Source organism: Crocodylus porosus, unplaced genomic scaffold (genome assembly GCF_001723895.1).
Source record: "Crocodylus porosus isolate Cpor-Errol unplaced genomic scaffold, CroPor_comp1, whole genome shotgun sequence".
Taxonomy (NCBI): domain Eukaryota; kingdom Metazoa; phylum Chordata; order Crocodylia; family Crocodylidae; genus Crocodylus; species Crocodylus porosus.
In genome coordinates this window covers 58,249,090-58,272,305 of record NW_017728907.1, presented here as the reverse complement: position 1 = coordinate 58,272,305, position 23,216 = coordinate 58,249,090, and the positions used below count along the sequence as shown (strand labels likewise).

The 23,216-nt window shown below is 41.8% G+C and overlaps 1 pseudogene; it reads left to right on the top strand.

Moving 5' to 3' along the window:
• LOC109307019 overlaps positions 1-23,216 on the top strand; it is a 75,175-nt pseudogene that overhangs the window by 35,260 nt on the left and 16,699 nt on the right.

The window sequence follows — 23,216 nt, the reverse complement described above, 5'->3', positions numbered from 1 at the left end:
TACTCCTAGTGGCCATTTCTGCCCCATCTCAACTCTTAGCATCAACCTAGTATTGTGAAATTGTGAGAGTGTTTTTCTCACAAACTCATACTCTTTATGTAGTTCATGTGAATTTCATTTAAAGAAATGAATAAGGAAAAGTTTAGGCCAAAGTTTGCATCTGCTAATGCTTAGCTTGAGACTATCAAGTGTTGCACGTTCTCTACCTCCTCTCTTGTTCCACTGGGCTGGAAATGGGTGGAATGGACGCCCAGCCCGAGGCTCATGGATGGTTAGAATAATGCTAACCTGGCTTTTCTCAGGGAACTTGTTTGTAGTGGATGAGGGATCTTCAGCATGTATCAGCTTGAACTATCTGAATGCTTCTGATGAGGACACACTCCCCGAGGAACTAAACTTCACATTGGAGACAAACCCTCGGTATGGTTCCCTAGAGAACATCCTTCCCTCACCTGGTTATGAGAAGAGCAATGCTGGAATCAATGTAAGTGAGTGTGATAATATAAATGTGATATATTCCTGAAAACAACTGGCTTTATCTGAGTATAATATAATAGAAGATAATTGAGACTTCACAGGTGTTTGTATAATGCTGGCCCTAGGTAGGAGAGAAATATTATCTCACAGAAACAAGTTGCCTCTGGTTCACTGATCATTTATATATTTAAACATCATTACACCACATCAGAAAGCGATCGAGTCATCTTGTCTGTCATTCGCTGCACAATTGGTCTGCATAGCACTATTGTGAATGCTTTGTCCAATTTAAATTTAAATGATTCTAGCAAAAGGGCTTCTAGTACTCCCATGGGAAATTAATCCACGTGCCAATAGACCTCATTGCGTTGTTTTTTGGTCTCATCCATAATAGTCAGATATAAGCCTGCATTGCAGTTTGGTTCCAAATTTCCCTGCATTCACAAGTGATGGCCATATCTCTAATAGTGTTTGACTTCAAGAAACTTTTAGGATCACTTTAAATATTCCATGTAGTTTTAATCCTAGTTCTTACTCTCAGCCAAGGCTCATTCAGTCCTCGGCGTCTCCAGGCTGGTTATATCAACTATGTTCAGTCTAAGCACGAGCAGCTGGAACCCGCTGCTCATCACTTCATGATTGCGGTTAGCGATGGCCTGCACAAGTCCATGGCGGTGCCATTCAATGTTATCAACAGTCTGGTTAATGATGAAATCCCAGATCTTCGACTCAAGAACGTAACAGTAAGCGTGATCTTATTACCCAATGTAAACCTCTGATTCCATCCATCTTGGAGCTGGTCCCTGATTGCTTACTCTAAGATTATTCTGCAGCTAGAAGGAGCTAACTCAAAAGCACCTCAGCTTAAATTTTGCCCCATCCTTATTAATAACTAGAAATGGGCTTGAGTCTTTCGATTCTGACCCAAATTTTTGTCTGTTCCACCGTGGAATAGGTATCACCTGTGAAGCTCAGATCAGGACCCAGATTCTCTAATTACTGCAGATGTTCAGCACTCAGATTGTGGTTCCGGTCCCTTTGTGCCACATTTACTAAATTTGGGTTTCTTTTTTTCTTTAATTGGCAGAAAGTTATTACTTGGATTAGGGGAAGTAAATGGTTTTATTAGCAAGGAAAAATCGAAAGGGCATGACAGTTAACTGAATACGTCATTGTTTTTGTTGCTGTGTTGCAGTACTTCCTAGGAAAACCTATTGAGAACCATTATTTTAGCCCTGTAGGAACACAGGATGAAATAGAGCAACTGCCCCTGCTATCTTACAGTCGATGTAAATGAGTGCATAGATGTAATTTTCTCCTTTGATACCATTGGTGGTCTCTGGTCATGCTTATGTGACACCTGTGCTCTGGCTGGGTGGTGTGCTGTGAAGCATGTCCTGCTCCCTCTGAGTTTGCCAACCTACAAAAATGAGGCAAAGTAGGCCTCTTGGAGCAGCCCTGCAGATTCATGCAGCACAGCTCCTGGACACGCTCTGTGTCTGCCTCTCTCTAATTGTCCGCTTGCGTAATGAAGATGAGTTTATACTCACATCTGCGGGCACACGCAAACCTGGAGGCTGCCCTGCTGCTAGTTGAGTAGCTGGCCCAACATCCTAGTCTATCAGCTGAAATATCATTTTATCATCAGTTTTGGGGTAAAATCCAGAGACTATACACTTTATGGGACTTGTCATCGATTACATTTCAGTAATCACATGACTGTTGTAATCTGTTTTCTGTGACTTGTTATGACATCAGCATTTATAGAACTATTCTTGGGCAAAAAAAGAATTAAGTTGCTGGTGTTTTGATATTAAACTAGAATGCCATTTAGTTGAGCAGTAATGAAGGCTGATTTTTACTTTCTGGCTGTAACCAAGAAGGCATTAGAATGAGTCACACACTCATTTTCAATAGGAATAAATTGGGAGGTTGGAAACTAGAAAAAAGAATAAAGTAGTGGCCCAGCTTGATCATATCTGAAATCCATCTAGTCCAGCCTTGTGCTTCTAACAGGGGCCAGCTCCAAGTATTGCAGCCGAAGGTGTAAGAAGCCCATGGGTGGTAGATAATCTGCAGCATATTCCACTCTTTCTTCCCCCATCCCCCATGTCCACGTTTGGTCTCATCCTGGTCTCTAACCATTAGAGATCATCTTAAATCCTGAAACATGAAGTTTAACTGCTGTCCCATAATTGTTGTTAGCAGTAGCTAGCCTGATCTATATAAACGCCTAATCCCCTTTTGAATCGCGAAAAACTATGAGCTACAAGGCTTGCAGTGATTCAGCAGGTGCCATCCAGTGAATGACTGCCACAGCGTAGTGTTATGAAGATCTATGCTGTTAGACAAGTCTTTTCTTAGATGCGGAAGAATTGCTGGGTCTTGACCACTTTTGCTCATACAAGATCCCCTTGACCACTGTTGTGAAGGTATACCGTGTTAATCCCAGTCACCATTCAGTGTAGGCTCTTGCATTCTGTTTCACTGGATTTCTTGCCTTGGCTCCCATTTGCAAATGGAAAAGACTTTGCTCCAACTAGGTCTTTGTAGAAAACATTTTAGCAAGCAAAGACATTTTTCCACAGTCAAAGCGAAAAGAGTTTTGGGCCTTTTTCCCTGACTCTTGCCAGCTATCACAATGGAAACTTTTGGGATGTTTTGGAGCCTGATGGTATCAGGCCTAGAAAGTCTTGGTTCTTGGAAAGGCCAGGAGGGCGAGCTGGCAGAAAAAAACAACGTTGAGATTAACTGTTTCCATAGCGTGAGCTGCTTGTCATTTACTGACCAACAATTGATTGACTGATTGGAAAATTTCTAACCTGATTTTTCTAACCAGTATTTTCTAACCAGTTTTAATACCATGTGATTTAATGATTAATCATACAACCTGAGTGGCAAATTTCATATATGCAGAAATGATTGATGTATAAGGCTATTCATAAAATCTCTAAGGATGAAGTTGTTAAGATCCATACGTTTGTCAAACTGCCAGTTATTGCCTGGACTTTGATTGGTTTTTGAATTGCAGTGCAAATGCTTGTTCATCACAGGAATCAGAAAGGGTGACTATTCTGGAAAGGGTAGGGGGATAGGGAAAATCAGTATTCCTGTTTTGAGAAGCAAGACTTGGCCACTGGGATCAGCATCAGACAGGGAAAAGCAGTGAAGGAAGCTAAAGACAGAAGGCTGCCTTAAAGAGGAGTTTAAAGTCTGTCTGCACAGCGAAACGAAAGAGCGCTTGCAATATTTTCCCACATACTTATGCTAACTTTAACTAGGTTAGCTGGGGTAATAACGGGAGTGAAAATGTAGTGGAAGATTATACAACATCACTGGGGACCAGGGGATGTACTTAGATTAGTATTGCCGTCTTTGTTACCCTTGTTACCTGTGCATGCATGTGTCCGTCCATGGTATAACACCTTCATTTTGGCGTGTAGACAGTATGGTAGTTATCTAAACTCGTGTGACATCCAGCCCCTTCTGCCTGCAAGTTACTTCACCCATTTTTTCACCAGTTCATTTTTTAATATAACCTAGTTATGATGATGGCAAAGAGAGTGATACAGAGACGGACACTGGCTGAAACTGGACCTTTAAAAATAAAGGCGACGTGTTGTTTAATAGCAAATACCATATCTTTTATTCTTCTTTACTCAACAGAAAAAGCATTTAAAAACACTTAAACCAAGCAGGGTTATTAAATGCTACAGTCATTTTTTTGGATAAGATTCTTGTAGAATATGATTTCATAATCTGCTGTCTCTAGTGAACGACAAGACCACTGTAAACACTCAATATTCAAATAGAAAATTGTTTCTTGTAGGCTTCCATGGCACAAAATAAAAGCCCTGTAAATCTGGGCCTCCATATGTGGTTCTCAGCTGGTGTAAGTCCCTGAATGAATTACAAGCGAACAGAGAAATTAATGCTCCACACATGGTGGCCAAACTTGAAAGTGAAAATTGCAACTGAGAATATACTGCAGTGGATTGTGAAATATTTGAAGATAAATGAAAGCGTGAGTCCTTGTTGATATAATGCATCAATGATGCATTTCAAGGGATACACAACTGGTATACTGAGAAATTCTAATACGGCAATCATATGGGGCAGGTTGAAAAGTATTTTTTTAAATTGAACAATGAATTATAATCAGAGAGCAAGTTAAAAAGAAATGAGGACAAGTGAATCCTTACCATATATTTGAAAGGAGGACAAATCCTTTTATTTCTCTCTCTCTCCTTTTTTTTTTTAATCCTGAAATTACCTATTTGATAGTATTGGTGTGTGTTATTGCATTCCAAGCTTTTATAATTTTCAAAGAAACTTCTCTTTTTAAAGAAGGGTGGCTTTATACAAGAGTGTTTGCAACTATTTGAAAAGTGGATTCTTTTCTCCTTCTTCCAGCCTTAGTGGAGAAGTTGGAGCAGGACTTGCGTGTTAGGATGAGTGCGAAAGGAGGCCTGTGTCTGCTGTGCTCACGCGAAGCGGAGCAAAACAGGAAAAATAATAAAAAAACCAAAGCCCTCTTTAATCCACTCATCAGCGTCATTGTTTCACATAGGCTGTATGAGTAAAACGAAGTGTTCTGAAAGAGATGGATTTAGCAAAGGGGTCGCTACTTTAAACAATGTCAATTAACTGAATTGAATTGCATATTCCTCAGCACTGTGTTTTCCCATGGCCGGGATTCTAACTGTTGAAACAGGGCTTGAGTACTAGATACAAAAATCGGCAATTGATGTCCGTTTTGATCCTGAATGAGCTCTGTCCTTTCATGATGCCAACAGAGCCTTCAGAAGAATGCTGCAGCATAAGGCAACAGCAAAAGAGTTAAAGACAATATGGTGCTACAGTGCATTTTATATCAGCACAAAGCATTGAGGCTGTTTAGGGAACGAGCCCTGTCAATTGTTAGGCGCAGTGTTATAGAAAGCCATTTATTTACATTTGTCATGAGAGCAAGTGGGACAGAGCAGTGGACAGCATGTGGGGCTGGCAGCCAGGAACTCTCAAGCATCTGCAAACAAACTATGATTTTCTCAAATTTGCTCATTGTATTTATTTGGCCAATTTTTTGGCAAGTGCTATTTTAAAACCCAGATGTGCTCTTGGACAGTTGTGGTTTGCACTGTTTGTGAGTTGCATTTGGTCACATAAAATGCACAGTCTTTTGTATGTGGATATGCCTTGTACTTGGGATCAGGGGTAAGCAATACATCTGGGGCTTGTAGGGATTTGGGAAGCAGCAGATAAACAGTTTGTAAGCTCTTGGGTCAGTGGACTGTCTCATTGGCACTGTTTATGCGGTGCTTAGCATACTGCTTTCCTGGCCCGTAACTGAGGCATCTCACTGCCACAGTACAAATAAATGAGACTATTGAGGCAATTTTAACTACCCTCAAGTTTGAAGGGTGTGATGAGCGTTTTGTCTTAATTTCTTTTTAACTTTCTAATTGCTAAGTCACTGGGAAACGATTTCAAACTGCATCCGTCATGTAAAATTTACCATAGTGGGTATGAATGATGAACTGTGGCATCTTAACTTTTTGCTGTATGCAAGTATGGTACTGGAGCATATGGTAAGCTTAAAATGTGTTCTTTTCACAACTATTCATAGAAGAAAACTCAGTCTAATCTAATTTAAATGCAAGCAAATATTCCACGAACTGTTTTCTGATGATATTTGCCCAACCTTTATTTATGTATTTTATAATTAGCACTGTGTTTGGGTTTGTAAGCACGTGTTATAGATTTTTTTTTAATGTAAAATGACTTGGATACTTCCCTTAGCAAAGCTGTGGCTGGGTGCTTCAAAAGCAATCTGCAAGGCATGGTTTTTTTTTACAAGGGTGAAATTCTCTTGCTGTCAGATAACTTGTACAGAGAAGGCCCGTCCCTGGTCACATTTAAAATCAATGACATAATCCCCATTGATTTCACTGCTGCAGGATCTTACCCAGAATCTCTTAGAGGCTGGGTGAAGAGGCTGGTGAATGGCTGGGCCTAACGCTTACACTCAAAACATGTCTGAAAGACATTAAATATATGAATGGCTCACATAAGGCACATTTTTTTTTAAAACATCAGTGTGATTAATCACTGGACCAAACTACCCGTGGAAGCAGTATACTCACAATCTAAGGTCCTTATTTCAAGACAGGATGCCTTTCTGGGGACGAGTATGGAGCAAGAGAAGCTTGGTGAAATTTTATAGCCCTTGCTTCACAAGATCATTTAAGAGATCCTGTTTGGCCTTCATAATTGTGACTAAATGAATTACATATTACCAGTTTGTACTTATTTATCCCTGCTGGCAAACTTCCCCCCTCCCCCATCAACTTTTGGCCATTAAATTACAATGATTACATTTCATTTTGTCTGAAATTCAGGATGAGCATGGTTTTTTTTTTTCAGCCCAGCTCTAGTTTTTGGCTGAATTTCTACAATGCTCTCTTTCAAGTCAAAGGATGATTTCCATTCCCCTCCCCATGTTTTTTTTTTTTCTTTTGCCTAGGCGCTGCACTGCTATTTCAGTGGCATTAATCATAAGCAGTTTCTAGCCAAGAAAAATAAAAATGGCAGCACGAATTTTACACAACATAGTAAAATTAAATATAATCTAAGCTAGATGGAGAAATCCAGCAATTTGTTTAATACCCTTGTCAGTTTGCTATCTTGGGCTATGTACCGGTGTTCAAATCATCTGGCTGGTGTTTAGCTACTTGGTTTCAGGCACTTGAAACCCAACTGGATGAAAGCTGTACAAAGGTGCTAGGAGCTGTTTGTGTGCTCTGCAGACAGTCTGCACCACGGAAAGCACCCGGCCAGGGGACCCCAGAGCGCTCATCCAGCACGCTTTGCAGGGTCTCCTGTCTGCCTGAAAACAGGACAGCCCAGGGCACTAGTCAGGGCTGATGGTCTCAAGGGATCACACCCTCCCCTCCGAACACTGCCAGCCGTCAGACAGCAGACCCAGAATAGGCTGCAGGCTGCCATGGGGACTAGGGGGAATCTATATCTGCAATGCTTCACGTTGGTGCCCTCAGCCCGATGTGTGGGACTGCAGGTGAAGGCAGGGCTCTGAAGTGCTGTGGAGGGGGTGGGCATGGCATGCCCCTCTCCCGGCAGGACATCAAACCCCAGACTTGCAGCCCCACAGCGAGGGGGGACCTGTTGGAGGTGTTGGGGGACTATGACTCAGGCTGTAGCAGGAGACTGCACCCTGTATCACAGCCTCTCTCTTCCCGGGGAGGGGAGGGCTGGAGTGAATTGCAAGGTTTTTTGGTGAATCGCAAAATTGAAAATAATTTCCTTTGACCCCATAACTATTTTGTTTTCAAGGGGTTTTCTTTCACTTTTTAATAAACAGCGTAGGCGACTGGTAGGTGGTGCATGGGGGAGCACATGCCCCCTCTGAAGGGGCCAGTGCCCCCCCGATTACCCCTCAGGTGCTGTTGGTAGGGCTGGTACCCCCCTAACAGGGCTGCCACCGTCGGTGGCTTCTGTGGGTGCCCCCCCAGATGCAGGAGGCACCAGTCACTCATGATAAACAGAAATCAACACTAAGTTTTGGAATGCTTTTGCTGAACAGAAATTGCACTCATATTTAGCTTAAAAAGTGTAGTTTCTGGTCAGCCCAAACATTCCCCAAATTAGTTTGCTAAAGTGAGTAGTTTTAGTGGGCCAAACATTCCAAAAATATATGTTGATTTCAGCAGGTTTTGATTTTATATAATTATAAAATAGTATTTATTATAATATATAATGTGTGCATGTATGTGTGTGTGTGTATATATATTGTGAGTGTGCATGTGATATAATCCCTAAAATGTTGCTTCATTCTATCCTCTTATTTGAAATTGTTTTGAATCCCTTGGAGATGTGGTCAGCATAAGAAATGCTGCTAATTCCATGTTGGATTATTAAAAATCATAGAGATTTAAGCATCTAATAGGCTGGTTGTGTTTTGCAACTCATTCAGATTAGACCATGAACCAAGCCTGAACAGTTTGCCTTTGGGTTTCCAGTTCCACCTGCCTGGACCCACCCCTAACTCAGTATGCAGTACAGTAAATGCCTCCAACATGCCTGTTGGAAATAATCTTCTGTTATGGTCCTTTATGAGAGAATTTGCTGCACAAAGGTATTTTTTTATAAAAGTCCAGTTCCACTCCAGTAACACAACTAACCAGAACAAACACCACTTCACATTTAGTGAGGCTTTCTCTAGTTGCAGCAAAATAAAGTCATTTCCTCAGGATCACCAGTTTGCTTGCATTGTCCCAGTCAGAAGATTAAAAAAAAAATCGTTTACTTATAGAGTCCAAATGATATACCCATTGAATTATGTAACGTAGTACATGACCTGCTTAGACACAGTTGTTTGCTTTTTCATGACATTGAGATAGACAACCTACACATGAACAAAAGTGTTGGCTTTGTACTGTATTATAATTTTGTTTTTAATGCAAAACAAGTACATGCGGTATTTTCTTTTTAAAGGTGCGTATGCTGTGAGGGGGGAAAGATCATACAATACAAATAGGCTTTTCATTCCAGATAAAATCTCGAGTTCCCTGCATAAAGGCAGTGCAGGCAAATCTGACACCTGTGGAGTCATCCAACTTCCATCTATCTGGAGGAAGGAGCCCACATAAATCTATTTAAGGACAGTAATAAAAATCAGATGCTGTGCTCTACTGTGTCCTGGGGCCCCTTGAAACTGCCTGCCTATCTGAATCAGCCCTGGATAAAAAAGCTTGTCCAAATCTTGCATTCTCTCCCTCGTGTGCATCTGGTCTCCAGAAATAATTTTTATAAACAATTTCCAGTATAAACGCTCATCTTTCTGTCTTTCAACACTAAAAGCCTTCAGAGGAGTCTCTTAGGAAATGTATAGGTGTCTCCAGTATCTTTCACTCTAGTACTCAATTCTCCCTTTCGGCAGTACCTAAAGATGTGCCTTCCCTTCCCCTCCCCGTTCCCTCTACTTTCTTCTAGATAATGGGAGGTGACTTCTGTGTGATGGGACTTGGGACTCTGAATACTGAAGATCTGGATGTCCCTCAGGATGTGCTGACTTTCTCCATTGCTAGCCCTCCTGTTCATGGATTGATATTAAATGGGATCTATGGCAGAGACATCAGTCGGGACAAGTCGCTGAACTCAGCAGTGCTTCATCAAGACTTAACAGATTCACAGCTTTTCCTTGGCCGGGCTCAGGCCAGGTTTGAGTAATGGAACTTCAGCTTCCCTTCACTGGGCTTTCCTGTCTGTACACTTCCCCTGCATCAGGGCTGCATGGATTATATATGATTGCACGCAAACAAAATGTTCTTCTGGTCTCGTGGTGTTAACGCGCTGTGATGAGGCTTGGCTTAATTACAGTCACTCTTGTGGCCTGTTCAGGAGGAATGTGGCCCTCCGTTCACAGGATGTTTTGTCTTTACTGAATGCAGTTTTTAAAAGGCTGGGGTCAGATCCTAGGTTCTGAATGCTTAATAATTTTCATTTATCAGCTTTGCAATACAAGTGGTTGCCTCTGATTACCACTGGATTTCCATTGCATGAGCTGTGGATGTCCTCTGCTGGAAGCCACAGTTCATTGCAGCTAGCTCAGTATTTGTTTAAGCTTTTCAGCCTTGAGAAAGGAGATTGAATTGCAGTCTCCTGAATACTTTCTGTGCAAATTGAGCTGGGGACTTCCTACTGCAACAGAAAGAACTGAGGCCTTCTAGTCACTCGGACTGTAATGCATATGTACTACATTGACTCTCTGGCTTGTTTGAACATTAACAGCATTTTGTGGTTTTCTGCAAGCATAAGGGAACAATTGTACAATCTTCCCCCATCTTCTTCCCTCCTGCCACCTTTTTTTTTTCTGAACACACAAGTGCTTCCATTCAGCTTCCATGGACGATTTCCACAAAAGCTTGTTCTTAAAGTCTGTACAATTTCATCCCTTTGCAACACAATCTGGGCCAAAGGAAAATGATGTACAAGAGAACTGGCCAGTTCAGCCAGTAGCTTAAGCATGTGATGGACCCAAAGGCATCTCTGAAGCTGCCAACATAACTGCCTGTAGACTCTGCTAAGGAACCAGATGCAGCAGAAAAATACCTTCCACAGCTTGGCATCTGTGTCTTATGCTTGCCAAGTGAAAAGACGGAGAGCGGTGTGGAGAGGAAATGGCTCAGGGCTGGGGGCTATTTGGCACCCCAGCGACCCACAAACGGTTTGGGTTTGAGCTGAGAAACTGCTAACACTAATGTAAAAAGCGTGTGTTTTAAAATCTGAAAAGACCTCATTTAAATTTAAAAAAAACCTCCAGTCAATTCCGTAAACTGAACCAACTGAAATATCAATCTCTTTTCTGTAAAGAAAGGTCTTTAAAGAGGGAGAAAAGAAATCTCAAGTTTTATACACAGATTAAATTGATTGTAATAAATCAAAGTGCCTTTAACAGTGGCGTTACAGTTGATGTTGAATGTCTCCCAGGACCCTTGAGACGCTATTCCAATAGTTGAATCTTAGAGTTCAAATGTGATTTGTTTGCTTGATGTGTGTACCTATGCTTACTGCTTGAAGCAAGATATATGGCAGGTGTTTGAACTCTTTGGAAAATTTGCTTCCAGTATTACCTTAATTTCTTCTTCTCAGCAAAAATGTAGAAGCTAAATGGTTCTTTCAGTTATTTAAATGTACTTAGCTATACATGCCTCTTTTTAGATAGGAACAAAATGCAAGTGTGCTGGTGAGCCAGACTCTTAGTAGCCAGAAACAAAGGGCCCAGCCCAGTTCCCTCAGGTGTGGATGTCCAGGGACAATGTCCAGCAGGGCTCTCAGGAGCAGCATCGCCGATGGTGAGCATGCTCCATTGAAATATTTCAAAATCCTGAATACATCAATTGGATCTGTCCTCTATACTGTTTCCATCATGCATTTCAAAAGGAGGGTAATGGAGCTAAGTGGACCTTGGCTGGGAAATCATAATAGTTAAAAGGCAAATTCCTTTAGCCTAGTGCTGCTGCCATTTACTTATGTTGCAAGCTCTTTGGGACAGGGTTGGCCCTTTGTTTTAGGTGCTGTACAACACTTGGAAGAGTCCTTTAAAGATTATCACCGGCATCTTGAGAACTGGGATGTCCTTTTGAAGATGACTTGACTGCTGTGCTCTAAGTTTTCGGTGTGCAGGTTTCCACCCCCCCTCCTACAGGACTGATGCTAGTGTACATGCATGATGACACAGAAAGCCTAGAGGATAGTTTTACCATGAAGCTGACAGATGGCAAGCACACAGTCCAAGGGACACTTTACATCTACATCATGCCAGTCAACGATGAAATCCCTCATCTTTCCAGGTTAGCTGTCTAAGTGACATTCAATGCAAAATGACTTAAGAAAAAAACCACCCACTGTGGACAGAAAAAACCTGTTTTCTTTTTAATTGTGAACATTTTAAATAAATAATTTCATGGGTAGAAGAAACGTACCTGCTGCTGGCACAGCAACATGTCTGGACTGCAGCCTGAGCCAGACTTCAGCTAAAGCCGTTACAGACTAAAAATAATCCAGTGAAAAGCATTCATATATAAAACAGTGCTTTTTGAGGACACTGAACAAAATCCAGTCTATATTGAAATCAATAGTCAAACTTTCATTGATTTGGCTTACATTAGGATTTTACCCTTTTTCCATCTTCTTCACCCTCGCAACTGATTTTTGTCTGCGACAAATTTTTCATTCTCCCAAAGGCAAGCAGGGTTCTTTGGGAAGATGTGATATCTTTTATTAGACCAACTAAATAGTTGGAAAAAACGGTGTTTGCAAGCTTTTGGGCACAAGTGCCCTTCTTCAGGCATTGGGAGACTCTGCTGTTGTTTTCAGATCTCCAAGGTAGAAAAGAAGCTAAAAGTGTGACGAGAAGTCTGTGAAAATGTAAATGGGTAGAAGCATTCTCCCAAATGCACTTTGGCAAATTAATCCTTTTGACCACAGCACCGTGAGTTTAATATAGATGTTCTTTAGCAGATAGTGTCTGATTCCACTCTGGTGAAGTCGGTGTTAGTATTTCCACTGACTTCAATCGGATCAAGTCTTTTTTTACCCCATGGAAACTGGGTTTCAAAACCCTGTCTTGGCTCCAAAAGGGAAAAGCAATCTGGCGTCCAGTCAAGCAAGCTATTGTGCCCTTTCATGTGATTAATATTATCTGGTCAAAGGGGAATGGGATGGGAGTGGGGCAATGTAGGCCTGACATAGAAGTAAGTCCACTGAAGTCATTAGACTTTAAATCAGGGTTTAAAAGACTTGTGTGAAAGTCTTGTACAAAGCCAAACTGGATGGGAGGAACATAGTGTAAAGGACAGTTTTTTTTCATTTATTGGCTTGAAATTCAGAAAAATAAAGGATGATTCCATGGTTTAAGTGTGACAGATGTGAAAGAGTCGGTTTGACCATTTGTTTCCAAAATTTTCCCCCTAAATTTTTTGGCAGAGGAAATTCCTTCAAAAATATCCCTTTTCCCTGGGCACTTTTTTAAAATTTTTTTTTAGAAGTCATAATTTTCAGATTCAAAAAAATATATAGTTTCATAGAAAATTTCTGTTTGTTTCTCTACATGTAAATAAGTGCCTTATTTCTGTCCCAAAGCAAAAATCCACATGCTTAGTCAAATCACTAAAAGGAAATACACTGAAAATTCTCTAGATTCGGGGGGCTTCTTGCTGATGTTTTTGTTAGGGGAGGTTTTCACAAATTCACTTCAGGTTCTCCTTTAGAGAGAAGTAGCAGCCTGGTGTGTGGAGTGTGGTATCGACACTCCGCCCATTTGAAATGCCTTTGGCTACATTCCCAGAGCATCCTGTGTGTATTTTTAAAATTTTCAGAGAAGTAGTAAACAATGAAAAGTTACAAAACAGAGATGCATCCCTGTTTTCTGGCAGTATTTCCTCTTGGGCTTGTCTGGGCAGAGTGCACAAAAGTCTCTCTTCTACGAGGGAAATATTGCTGACCTTTCATCCCTGACTTTCAGGTTATGGAGCCCTGGGGCAATAGAGATTTACCGATCCCCTAAATGTCACAATGTAACATCTGAAGTTTCATGGTACATGAGTGCCATATATAATCAGGGCTGGCCTTTGGTCAAACAGCTCTCATGGGGTGGGGGCCCAGAATTTGGAGCTTCTTGTAGCGTAGGAGGGAGCAGAGAGTGGGAGCAAGCCCAGGACAGGTTTCATTACAAATCATGGCCACATACATGTTAAAGGGCCATACGAAATTGTAGCCTCTAGGGCTAGGGACAGACATTACACATAAACTGGTTTAAGGATCAGAAACCGGTTTAAATCTGTAACAAAACAGATGTTCAGTGCACATAAACCAGTTTTAAAATGACTGAAACTGGTTTGAGGTAAATCTGGTTGAATGTAGTATCAGACTTAACTGATTTGGGTTTATGGAATGACTGTCCTCTGTTGTTTTCTTAATGGGGTGTTATATGTTGAGTTAGGGGTGATAAACACTGTTTCAATTCCCTGCTGGGCTGGTCAGAGAAGGGGAGGAGAACCCCTCACTAATCAGAGTATCCTGCAAGGGCCTGGCCATGCCCCACTCAGCTCAGCATTGTGGAAAGGAAGGGAAGGCTGCTTTAGCACACCCCAGCTTCTAGCCTGAGCCACTGCAGGCATGTGCCTGCATTTCTGGAATGTCTTTGCAGTTAGAAACTGATTCAGCCTATCCAGGTTAGACAAACCTGCAAAGATTGAATCATTTCAGGCTCAGGCTTTTTGAGTATCCTAGCCTTGCTGCATACTCATGTGTGCTTTAATCCCCAGTCAACTCAAGTGATAACAACCTTGGCAGGAAAGCCAGTGCCACTGCAGCCTTTTTGAGACATGGAAGAAGAGAGGAATGAGATTGAAGATGCCAGGTGAAGCTGCTGGCTTTGCTGCTTCAGCCCAAGTGAGGGTGGGGAGGGTACGTTTCCTGTCCCTGGGAAATGTTGACCAATCCTGTTTTTAGTGGCACAAGAAATATAACATTGTCCCTCTGTCCTACCCTTTGGGACTGGGATCTCCTCATCCTCTCCATCTCCTCAGCCTCTTTTAGGAAAGGAATCTCCCACCACATTGACTTTTCACTCCTGCCCTTTGGGGATAGGATCCATCCTCTCCCCCACTTTCACTTGTCCTCTTTATTTCATTCTTTCCCCTTCTTGCAGTGTCCCTGCAGTTGTCTTGATTTGCTAGGATTCTCTTTTTCTTCCACCTGTTTACAAACACCTAAGCTGGCTTTACTAAAACCTAGGAAGCCCTCATTGTCATGACACAGTTGTCAACTTTCATGAAAGTTATGCACAGAGGACATAGGAGAGAGGCAAAAATATGAGCACCAATACTAAAAATTACAGCTGTGGTACTTAGTCTGGAAGGGTCAGATGATGCTTTTCCCCCCCAAATTGGAGAAACCTGAAAGCACTTCTTCTACTCTCCATGCCTGTGGGTCTACAGCCTTCACTTACATTGGTGAGCAGTTACAGGAATAATTCCAGGGATGATCACGGAATTAACCCGGCAGTATGTGTTCACCAGCATAAGTATGAATTGTATACAACATGCATACTTCTTCTTACAACCCATAAAAGTGGACAAAAAGGAGCTGTCAGTTAAGAAAACTCAACCATTTGAAGGCCTGAGGGGCCAAACAAAAACAGGATGGGATGCATTAAAAGAAAGTCATTTTAAACAACTGAAAACTGTTTCAGTACTTAAGATTCTGCACTAGTGCACTAACTTTCGTTTTTAAAATATAAAATTGAAACCTGCCACTAGGACTTGTTAGAGAGGAAGGTAGTGAGCAGTCAGCTAGGATGTGAATTCCCAATAAACTATTGATTCTGCACTAACACCCTGCAGGAGCGCCGTTCCATGAGATTGCTTACTCTGCTTTGAAAGTCAAGTAATCCAGCTTTCTGGGTGTATATGCTCACAGCATCCATTCGGGGTGTTTAGTCCAAAGCACAGTTCACTCCTGAGCTTTCTGCGCACAAACTTCCTTGTGTAGACAAATCCTTACTTATTTTAACTTCGGAACTGTCTAGTTCAATTGGCTCCTATTGTCACGTAAAGCAGTACACAAGAAATGGCATTGTTACCAGGTACCAAACAGCTTTGGAGGTTTGCGGGGGTCTTCTTACAGCAAGAAAGAGCCAGGCAGTGCAAAGACGTGTATGTCCGTGGTTCTGAATAAGAACGTAAGGCAAAACACATATACTGTTGTGGGCTAGGGTTTCCCCTTCAGATGCTATAATAAATATTTGTTTGAGGTATAGGCTATAAACATTGTACATGCCTGATTCTAAGAGAAGCGTGTTCATGCCTAATAAACTGGAGAAATTGCTCAAGAACAAGAATACTCCATCCTATGGTGTTGCCAAGTGAAGAGAGCCCCGTGGTATCATGCTGAGCAAGTGATGGTCACACAAATGAGGGATGTCTAGGTGTAGGACTTTCACAAATACAGTTTTTCTGAGATGCAAAAATATTATGGGGAAATAACCAGGTATTGTTCACTCTCCCCCACCCCAAGTTCCTCCCCATTTGGTGACTTGTTTTCGTTTTCCATAGCTAGCTTATCAGACAGGGACTGAGACATCAGCTTAAATCTAAGGAAGAGGGGCTCGTTGCACTGCTTCCTCTATTTTAAAATACAAAGGATAGGGGATACAAAGTGTGGGCAGGAAAGATGGCTTAACAGTGCTACTGTGCTAGATGCTGGACAAACATGTAAAGGAAGTGTCATTCCTGCCCTGAGGAAATTAAAGATTCATCATCATTATCATCGTCTAACCTCTTCACCTGTACCACAAGTGTTTACCACAAGTTGCATACGTGAACTACCTTTTCCATCAAACTACTTCACTCCTATTCTTTAACTCCTCCTTTGCCCAGAATTGCCTAATAGAAATACTGCTGCTTTGCTGCCAGCCTAGGCAAGCCTTCCCTTTCCCAAGGGCTGTGACCCCACACTTGAGAGAGCCCCGAAGGGACTTTCTGCCTACATCTTTACATCAAGGAGAGTGGGATGAGGTGGGTGGACCTGCAAGGTCTGAGGCAGAGACATGGAAAGATGCTTCCTGCCATTTCTTTTCTTTTTTCTTTTTCTTTTTTTCTGACTGGCTCTGAAACCAACAGCCTTCCATTGCCACGATATAACTTGTGTAAAATATGGCCTCTGAAATTAGTAGCCGCCATGCAAGATAGATAATGTTACTGAGTCCAAAATTGCACAGGAGCTTACCATTGTAGGATTTGCTTTCTCACTGATAGCTCCCTTTCTGTCTCTCCAGGATTGCAGATTTGGAGGTTGAAGTTGCTGAAAAAAAGGTCATTTCTAGTGTAACATTAGAAGCAGAAGACAAAGATTCTCCGAGGCAGAAACTCTACTACATCCGCATCTATGTGCCAAAGTTTGGAGACTTAAAATTAAAGGTACTGATTGCTTTTACCATTCGTATTCTTTTGCTATAAACAGTGTGAGCTCCTGCCTTGCTCCTATGACATAATACATCCATCTCAAGTGGTTCAGCTTACCCTTTTTATGTGACTGAATTTACTGGGAGCATTAAAGAGCAACACCACAACATCAGTCTTCTCCAGTGCTTGCTTTCTGGTTTGTCTGGGTCCTGGATGTTTACTTTGGATGGCTTTTGTTTTACTGTTCCTATTTTCCCCTTAGCCTCCAAAAGACATCAAAGTCCATTTTATACCTCTTCTAGCCTGGAGCTAATAAGTCCTACCCCGTCTGATACAGAGGCTGGACATTACTACATGTCTACAGTGGTGCAAAAAAGGAGTGGACGCATGACAGTCATCCCTTGGTCACATACTCTGATCTGATACAGAATTATCTTGGGGGAAATCAGGGGTAAAACTGTGTTGGTATAAGTCTGCAGCCTCTCCTGGGCTGCAGTTTGCTCAAGGCAAACAGGCCGTCGTTACAGTCTTATTTGCCTCCCAGTGGTGAGGTGATAGCTGCCTATTGCATGCACCTCCGTGGGATAGGAACACATCTGTCTGCTCTGGGTCTCAGTGTAATTTATATCACCCTACAGAACGGATGTACGTTATACTGATGTAAGCATATTGTGTGCCCAGGCGTATAAAGGTAAGCTAGTAGATTCAATCCCACATCACTGTGCAGAGTCCAAGTACCCACCATTAGGCTTAGTTAGCAGAAAAACCCTGTTCTTTTATATAGGATCCTGGGACTGGCACTTTTGACATGCCTCTTTTCACCAACGCTCTGCTGTTGTAATGAAACGGACTTTTATACAGATTCAGTAAGCCTCTATCTTGTCATCTTTCTCTTATAATTAAGCAACCAGAGAAATCTACTGGGGTCAATACATTTTGAGAAGGCTTTGATAAAAAAGAATATATTAGTGGATAGTCCTGCTATCAGAAACCAGTAAAAGTCCATCCCTTTATGTCACACTCTGACAAATGGCATTATGTCATTGCATAATATTAGTAAGCAATTGTAAGATTTTTGTGCAGAGGTATAAAATATGGGTTTCACATAATCTACTAATTTAAATATGGGTGGGGGGGAGAGAGAGAGAGAGAGAGGAAGTGCTTTTGAAGTGGACTCCCGGTCTTTCGGCATCTTATGTGCGGGCAGAAATTTAGTTCATAACTCAGAAATATAGTTTAGTATGTGGATTTCTGTGTTTTATTTTGCTTGCTAGAAACACAAAAATTACTTTTAAGATTCAGGTAGTCTTGGCTGACAGCCATCAGTGAACACAGCAAATTGATCAGAAAACGGGAAGTGTAATTGGACCTGCTCAAAAGATTCATTAGATCTGAGCTAAGATGCAGTCTTTTAACCATGTAAGATTTTTTTTCATTGCTAATTGAAGTAAAGATGTCATTGTGGGTCTTTAATAAACAATGTAGTATCGTCTTAGACCCCTTTTGTTTTGTTTTGCTTTGATTTTAAGAACACCAAACCTCAAGTGCCCATATTTTATGAGGAAGGAGCTGATCCTTTTGAGTGTAGTAAAGACATGTCTTCTCCACTTTTCAGTCTCATGAGCATAAGCAAACATGTTTGCAAATAATAATGTGTAGTATGGACTGGCCTTTCCAATTAAAGAGTGTAAGTTGATTTGGCAGGAGATGGTTTCCATTCTGAGTTCGGCTTCTTGTCCTGCTTGAGGATACTAATAAATGAAGACATGAAGCTGATCAAAACTGGAAGAGGAAAGAGCATTTTGAACCATGTTCATTAACTATCCATGCTAAACCTCAGATTGGGTGGGGCGACACGACTTCAGCAGTGATCCTCTGTAACCAGATGTAGAAGGACTTCACTAATATGTACACAAACTGACTCTCCTTTCTGTCAAGTAGTTTCAACTACCATTTTTTTGCTCTTTCTGGAGTCAGATTGAAAGAGCTAAATGTTAAAAGAAATAGCTAGGTGGCCACCAGGTTTACCATATTTTGATTTTTTCTGTGCTCCAGATGGGGGCGGGGAGGGAGCACAACCTCCAAGAAAGTATTCAATATTTACCGGGTCTAGTATCCGTATTTAAAGCTCATCGTATTTGGATCGATTGTACTTCATCTTCAGTGTGCTTGGTCCTTCTCAGCCTGCCAAGAGGCAGTGCATGTGCCTGCTGGGTTGGATGATGCTGAGGAAAAGCAGGATCAGTCTTGAGCCATAAAGAATAGGATCATAGCAAAAAGCATGCAAAATTAATTTACGTATGTGTGTATCAAAAAACAACACATATGATGCATAGGTTAGAAAATGAGCTCCTCTGAGTTGCTGTGCTGTTACCTGCAGGTTAGGAAGTATGTGATTTTTACCATCCAAGAGAGAGCTCAGGTTTCCTATGCATTCTTTCCCAAGGATCGTGCCACTACCTTCACATTTCTGATATGCTCTTTCTACCCAAATCTTCCTCTCTCTTTTCCATGGCAGATTCCCTTTCAAGTGTCCTCTTTTTCTAACTGTCCCCAGAGATGACCAACATACTGTGACTCCCTATAACACCAAGTGCCTCACAGCCATTTCCTCCTCTGCCACTGTTAAGAAAAAGAGTGTTAAGTTAAAGGTAATATTTTATTCATTTGAATCCTTAAAAAAAAGTCTTAAAAGAGGGGGGGAATGACTTCATGTCACAGTCTTGCTTCACCATGGACCAGTTCCCATCAGGAACGCTATTTCCAGCAGCATGGAGATGAGGATCAGTGGGCGCTATAGGTTCATGCAGCATGGCACATAAAATTGCTTTGTGCCTCCTTGTAGTGGCCAAGAATGTTTTATGCACGTCACCTGGTGTGAAGCTGCTGCTTGTGGTGTCTAGACTTGTGATTACTAAAAATTAATTAAACGGGAGGAAATTAGGCTGGAAGGAGAGTAGGCTCCTGGGAGGGAAAAATTGGGATGGGGAGAGGGGGAAGGAATTAGGATAGTATTAACCTGTTATGTTTGCTTAATAACAAAATCCCCTAAGTATCACCTGCACATCCTGAGTTTTGGACAAAGGCCATTAAAAAAAAGCAGCTAAGACAATGAGCTCGTGAAAGTCCAGACACTCTACTGACACTTATATTTATGTAAAATTTACAAGCAACGTATGAGAGCCCAGGGAGACCAGTGTGAGAAGGACGATGGTCAGAACTGTACAAGTCCTAGCACCTTGTGAATGAATGGCTGCTGTCGAATCAACAAGACTTTAAAGAACATGCAGGAGGCAGGAGGTCCCCAGGGAGCCAGTTTAATCCTGGGTCAAGTCCATGCAGCAAAGGGCTCTAACGCATAATCCAGCGATGAGACCATCTGGGATGGGAAGCAGTACAGAGCCAAGGGAGGAAGAACGTTGATGCTGGACTAGTCTTCCAATGCTGTGGGTAGCGTCTCACTTTTGCTCCTCTTCTGTCTCTTAGTTGTCTGTCTTTATATATCTTCACATCACGGTGTCTAAGTGTTCTGTGCCTTCCCTTTGGCATAAAGCCTGTCTCTGGCTAGCAAACAAGAATAAATTGAAACACCTGGGTGTCTGCAATGAACATTAGGGTGTGCTACAATGGACCCATCTGTAGTTCTTGGCATGTGCCAGGGATTTTTGTATGCAGTTGGCTGAGACGTAGGATATAAGAAAGACATAGCTGTTTTTTGGGGTCTTTAGAAAATGAAATTAGTGCTCTAATATTATTACTTATGGTTCATTGCTCCATTACATGTACGCTGTCATGTGAGTTTCCCCACTTCTTAGAAGTGAAGAAGGCACCATGGTGATCGTGTTGGCTTTATGGTTACTTTTTGCCTTCTGTGTGTCCAGAGCCAACCATGTTACATTGCTTTTCAGGGTACCACAGCTTGGACTGCTCTCTGTTCCAGGAGAGGATGTGGACATGAATTGCCTCTGGTATTTCCATACCAACGTTGTGGATCTAAAGAGCTGTGATAGTTTCCGGTGATGGATGGGGAGAACACCTCCCCATCTGAAAGCTTCCATCTCTCCATTAGAAATGTTGGCAAAGGTAGGAAATGAGCTTGTAGCCATTGTGGTGAGGTTTAGCCCGATGTATCGACTTCACCTAAGTGAAATCTGCAGTGCATTAAACAGAAAGGAAACCCTGCACGCTCCTTTATGTGGCACCGATGCATTTCAAAATGCATGGGCAAAGTTTGTTCTTCATTTCCTCCAAAGAGGCCAACTCCTCCTGGTGTTCTTATGAACAAACTCATTAGAATAAACTCCATTATGCGCATAACTAATGACACACATTTACAAATCTGTTGACAATTATGACCACATCCCTCATGTATTCTGCTCTGAACTCATTGAAGTGACCATAAGAAACAGTTCAGTCCAGAAGTTTTACAGCTCACAAGCTTCAAGTGCAGTGATCTGAGCTTATTTCCCAACTGGATTACAAAGCTGTCATTAGTTAGGGCAACTCAGAGTTCAGGGCACAAGATTTTCAGCTGTCCTCAGGAGACCTGAAATCTCATTGTAGGCAGGGTGAGATATTCCAGGCTACAAAGACCCTTATATTTCTAATATGTGGAGGTTGGGGAGGTGGGGAGGAGGAGAGACGGCATGGGGTCTGTTCCAGGTTCTATCTCACATCCCTTAGAAATGAATAGAAATGAGACTGAGACACTGGTGTCCTCAGAGTGTTAAATATTTCTAAATTCTTGCCAGGCGGGTGTAATTTATTGAATGTAAGTTTTGTGAAATAGAGCTCCTGTCAGCGAGAGATTGGCACAAGAGAAATTAAGGCGGCTAATTCTCAGGGGGTCCTCGCTGGCAAAACCCCTCTATTGAGTCCTCATGCTACTTGTGCTCATAACTGCCGAAAAACCAGGAGTGCCATCTGCAAACTGTGATTCATAAACACTCTGTCAGTCTGCCATGTACCCTGACATCATAAAATAACAAGAAGCAGCATTGTAATAAAGAGAGGAGGTTTTCAGTTGACCAATTAAATGCATCTAATTTATTTCTGTTACAGCTGAGGCTTTATTTATTAGTAAACAGCTGCATTTGTTACACTTTTTTTTTTTTTTTTTACTAGGAGAGTGCCAACTGGCACTTCTGATAATCCATTAATCCTAAATAATCATCTGGGTACTTCATGGAGGCTAGAAAAAATAGAGAAAAGGTTATTAGAAGTTAAAATGTAACCTTGCAAGTCAGATGGAGGGTGCTATTCTGCAGTGGGGCTGAATGAGTTACGGTCAGGTTAGGTTTGCAAGCCAGATTGCGTGCTACATTGATGTCCTGTGCAACCATCTTGGCAGTCAGCGGCAAGGGATATAAATCCCAGGATCTGACCCCCTGGATTTTAAGCATAGCTTGTACAGGGCATGAGAAGGAGCATTTTGCTGGTTGATTCTTCTAGTCTCCCTTTTTCCTTGATGCTCAGTAAAGCTAAAAATCTGCTAATTGGTTGTCAAAGTCTAATTAGCTGATATTACCAAAAAAAATAAAGGTTAAGTTTGCCTTTTATAATTGGAGCTGAAGCCCCCTAACCCCCCTGGTGTGTGTTAATTGAGCTCACGGACCTTTCAGTGTATTTTTAATGCTCCTTCCTTTTTAGTACTCTGGAAAGCTTTTGCAGTTAATATAATAATATGTGCAATCAAGTAAAAATGCAGTAAAAATAGGCAAAGCCTTGTTCAAGTGGGGGGATGTTCAAGGAGTGGGGACTGGGCGGAGGGGTTCTGACCTGGATCATACCATCAGCGCAATGTCATAGACTTTTCTCCCCTCCTGTACATTTTCTTCCACCTCAACCTCCCTAAAATTGGAACAATGCTTTAAAGGAACGGATTCACTAGCTAAAGGAGAAAGCCGTATAGTGTGTGCACTGGGTTATGGGACCCAGCACAGGAATAACTGGTTTGCAGCTCTAAGGCCTCTATTGCAACCGGAGGTCAGACTCCTGTGAATCTCTCCAGAGCTCTTCCTATGCTATATAAATCCATACACTGTGTTCGTCACCCTAGTAGCTAGACCACATCCAGTAGTGCATTAAGCAATGTGACTAATATCTGTCATATGTTCGTTCTCTTATCCTTGCCCTGGGGGGGAGAGAGATGTGCATTAGAGCATCTTGTCTGGGTAGTGTTTTAAGGATGTCTGTGTCTGTGTATTTAAAAAATAGGCATTCTTCAAAAGAGACAGGCACATGTGGGTGCCCTAT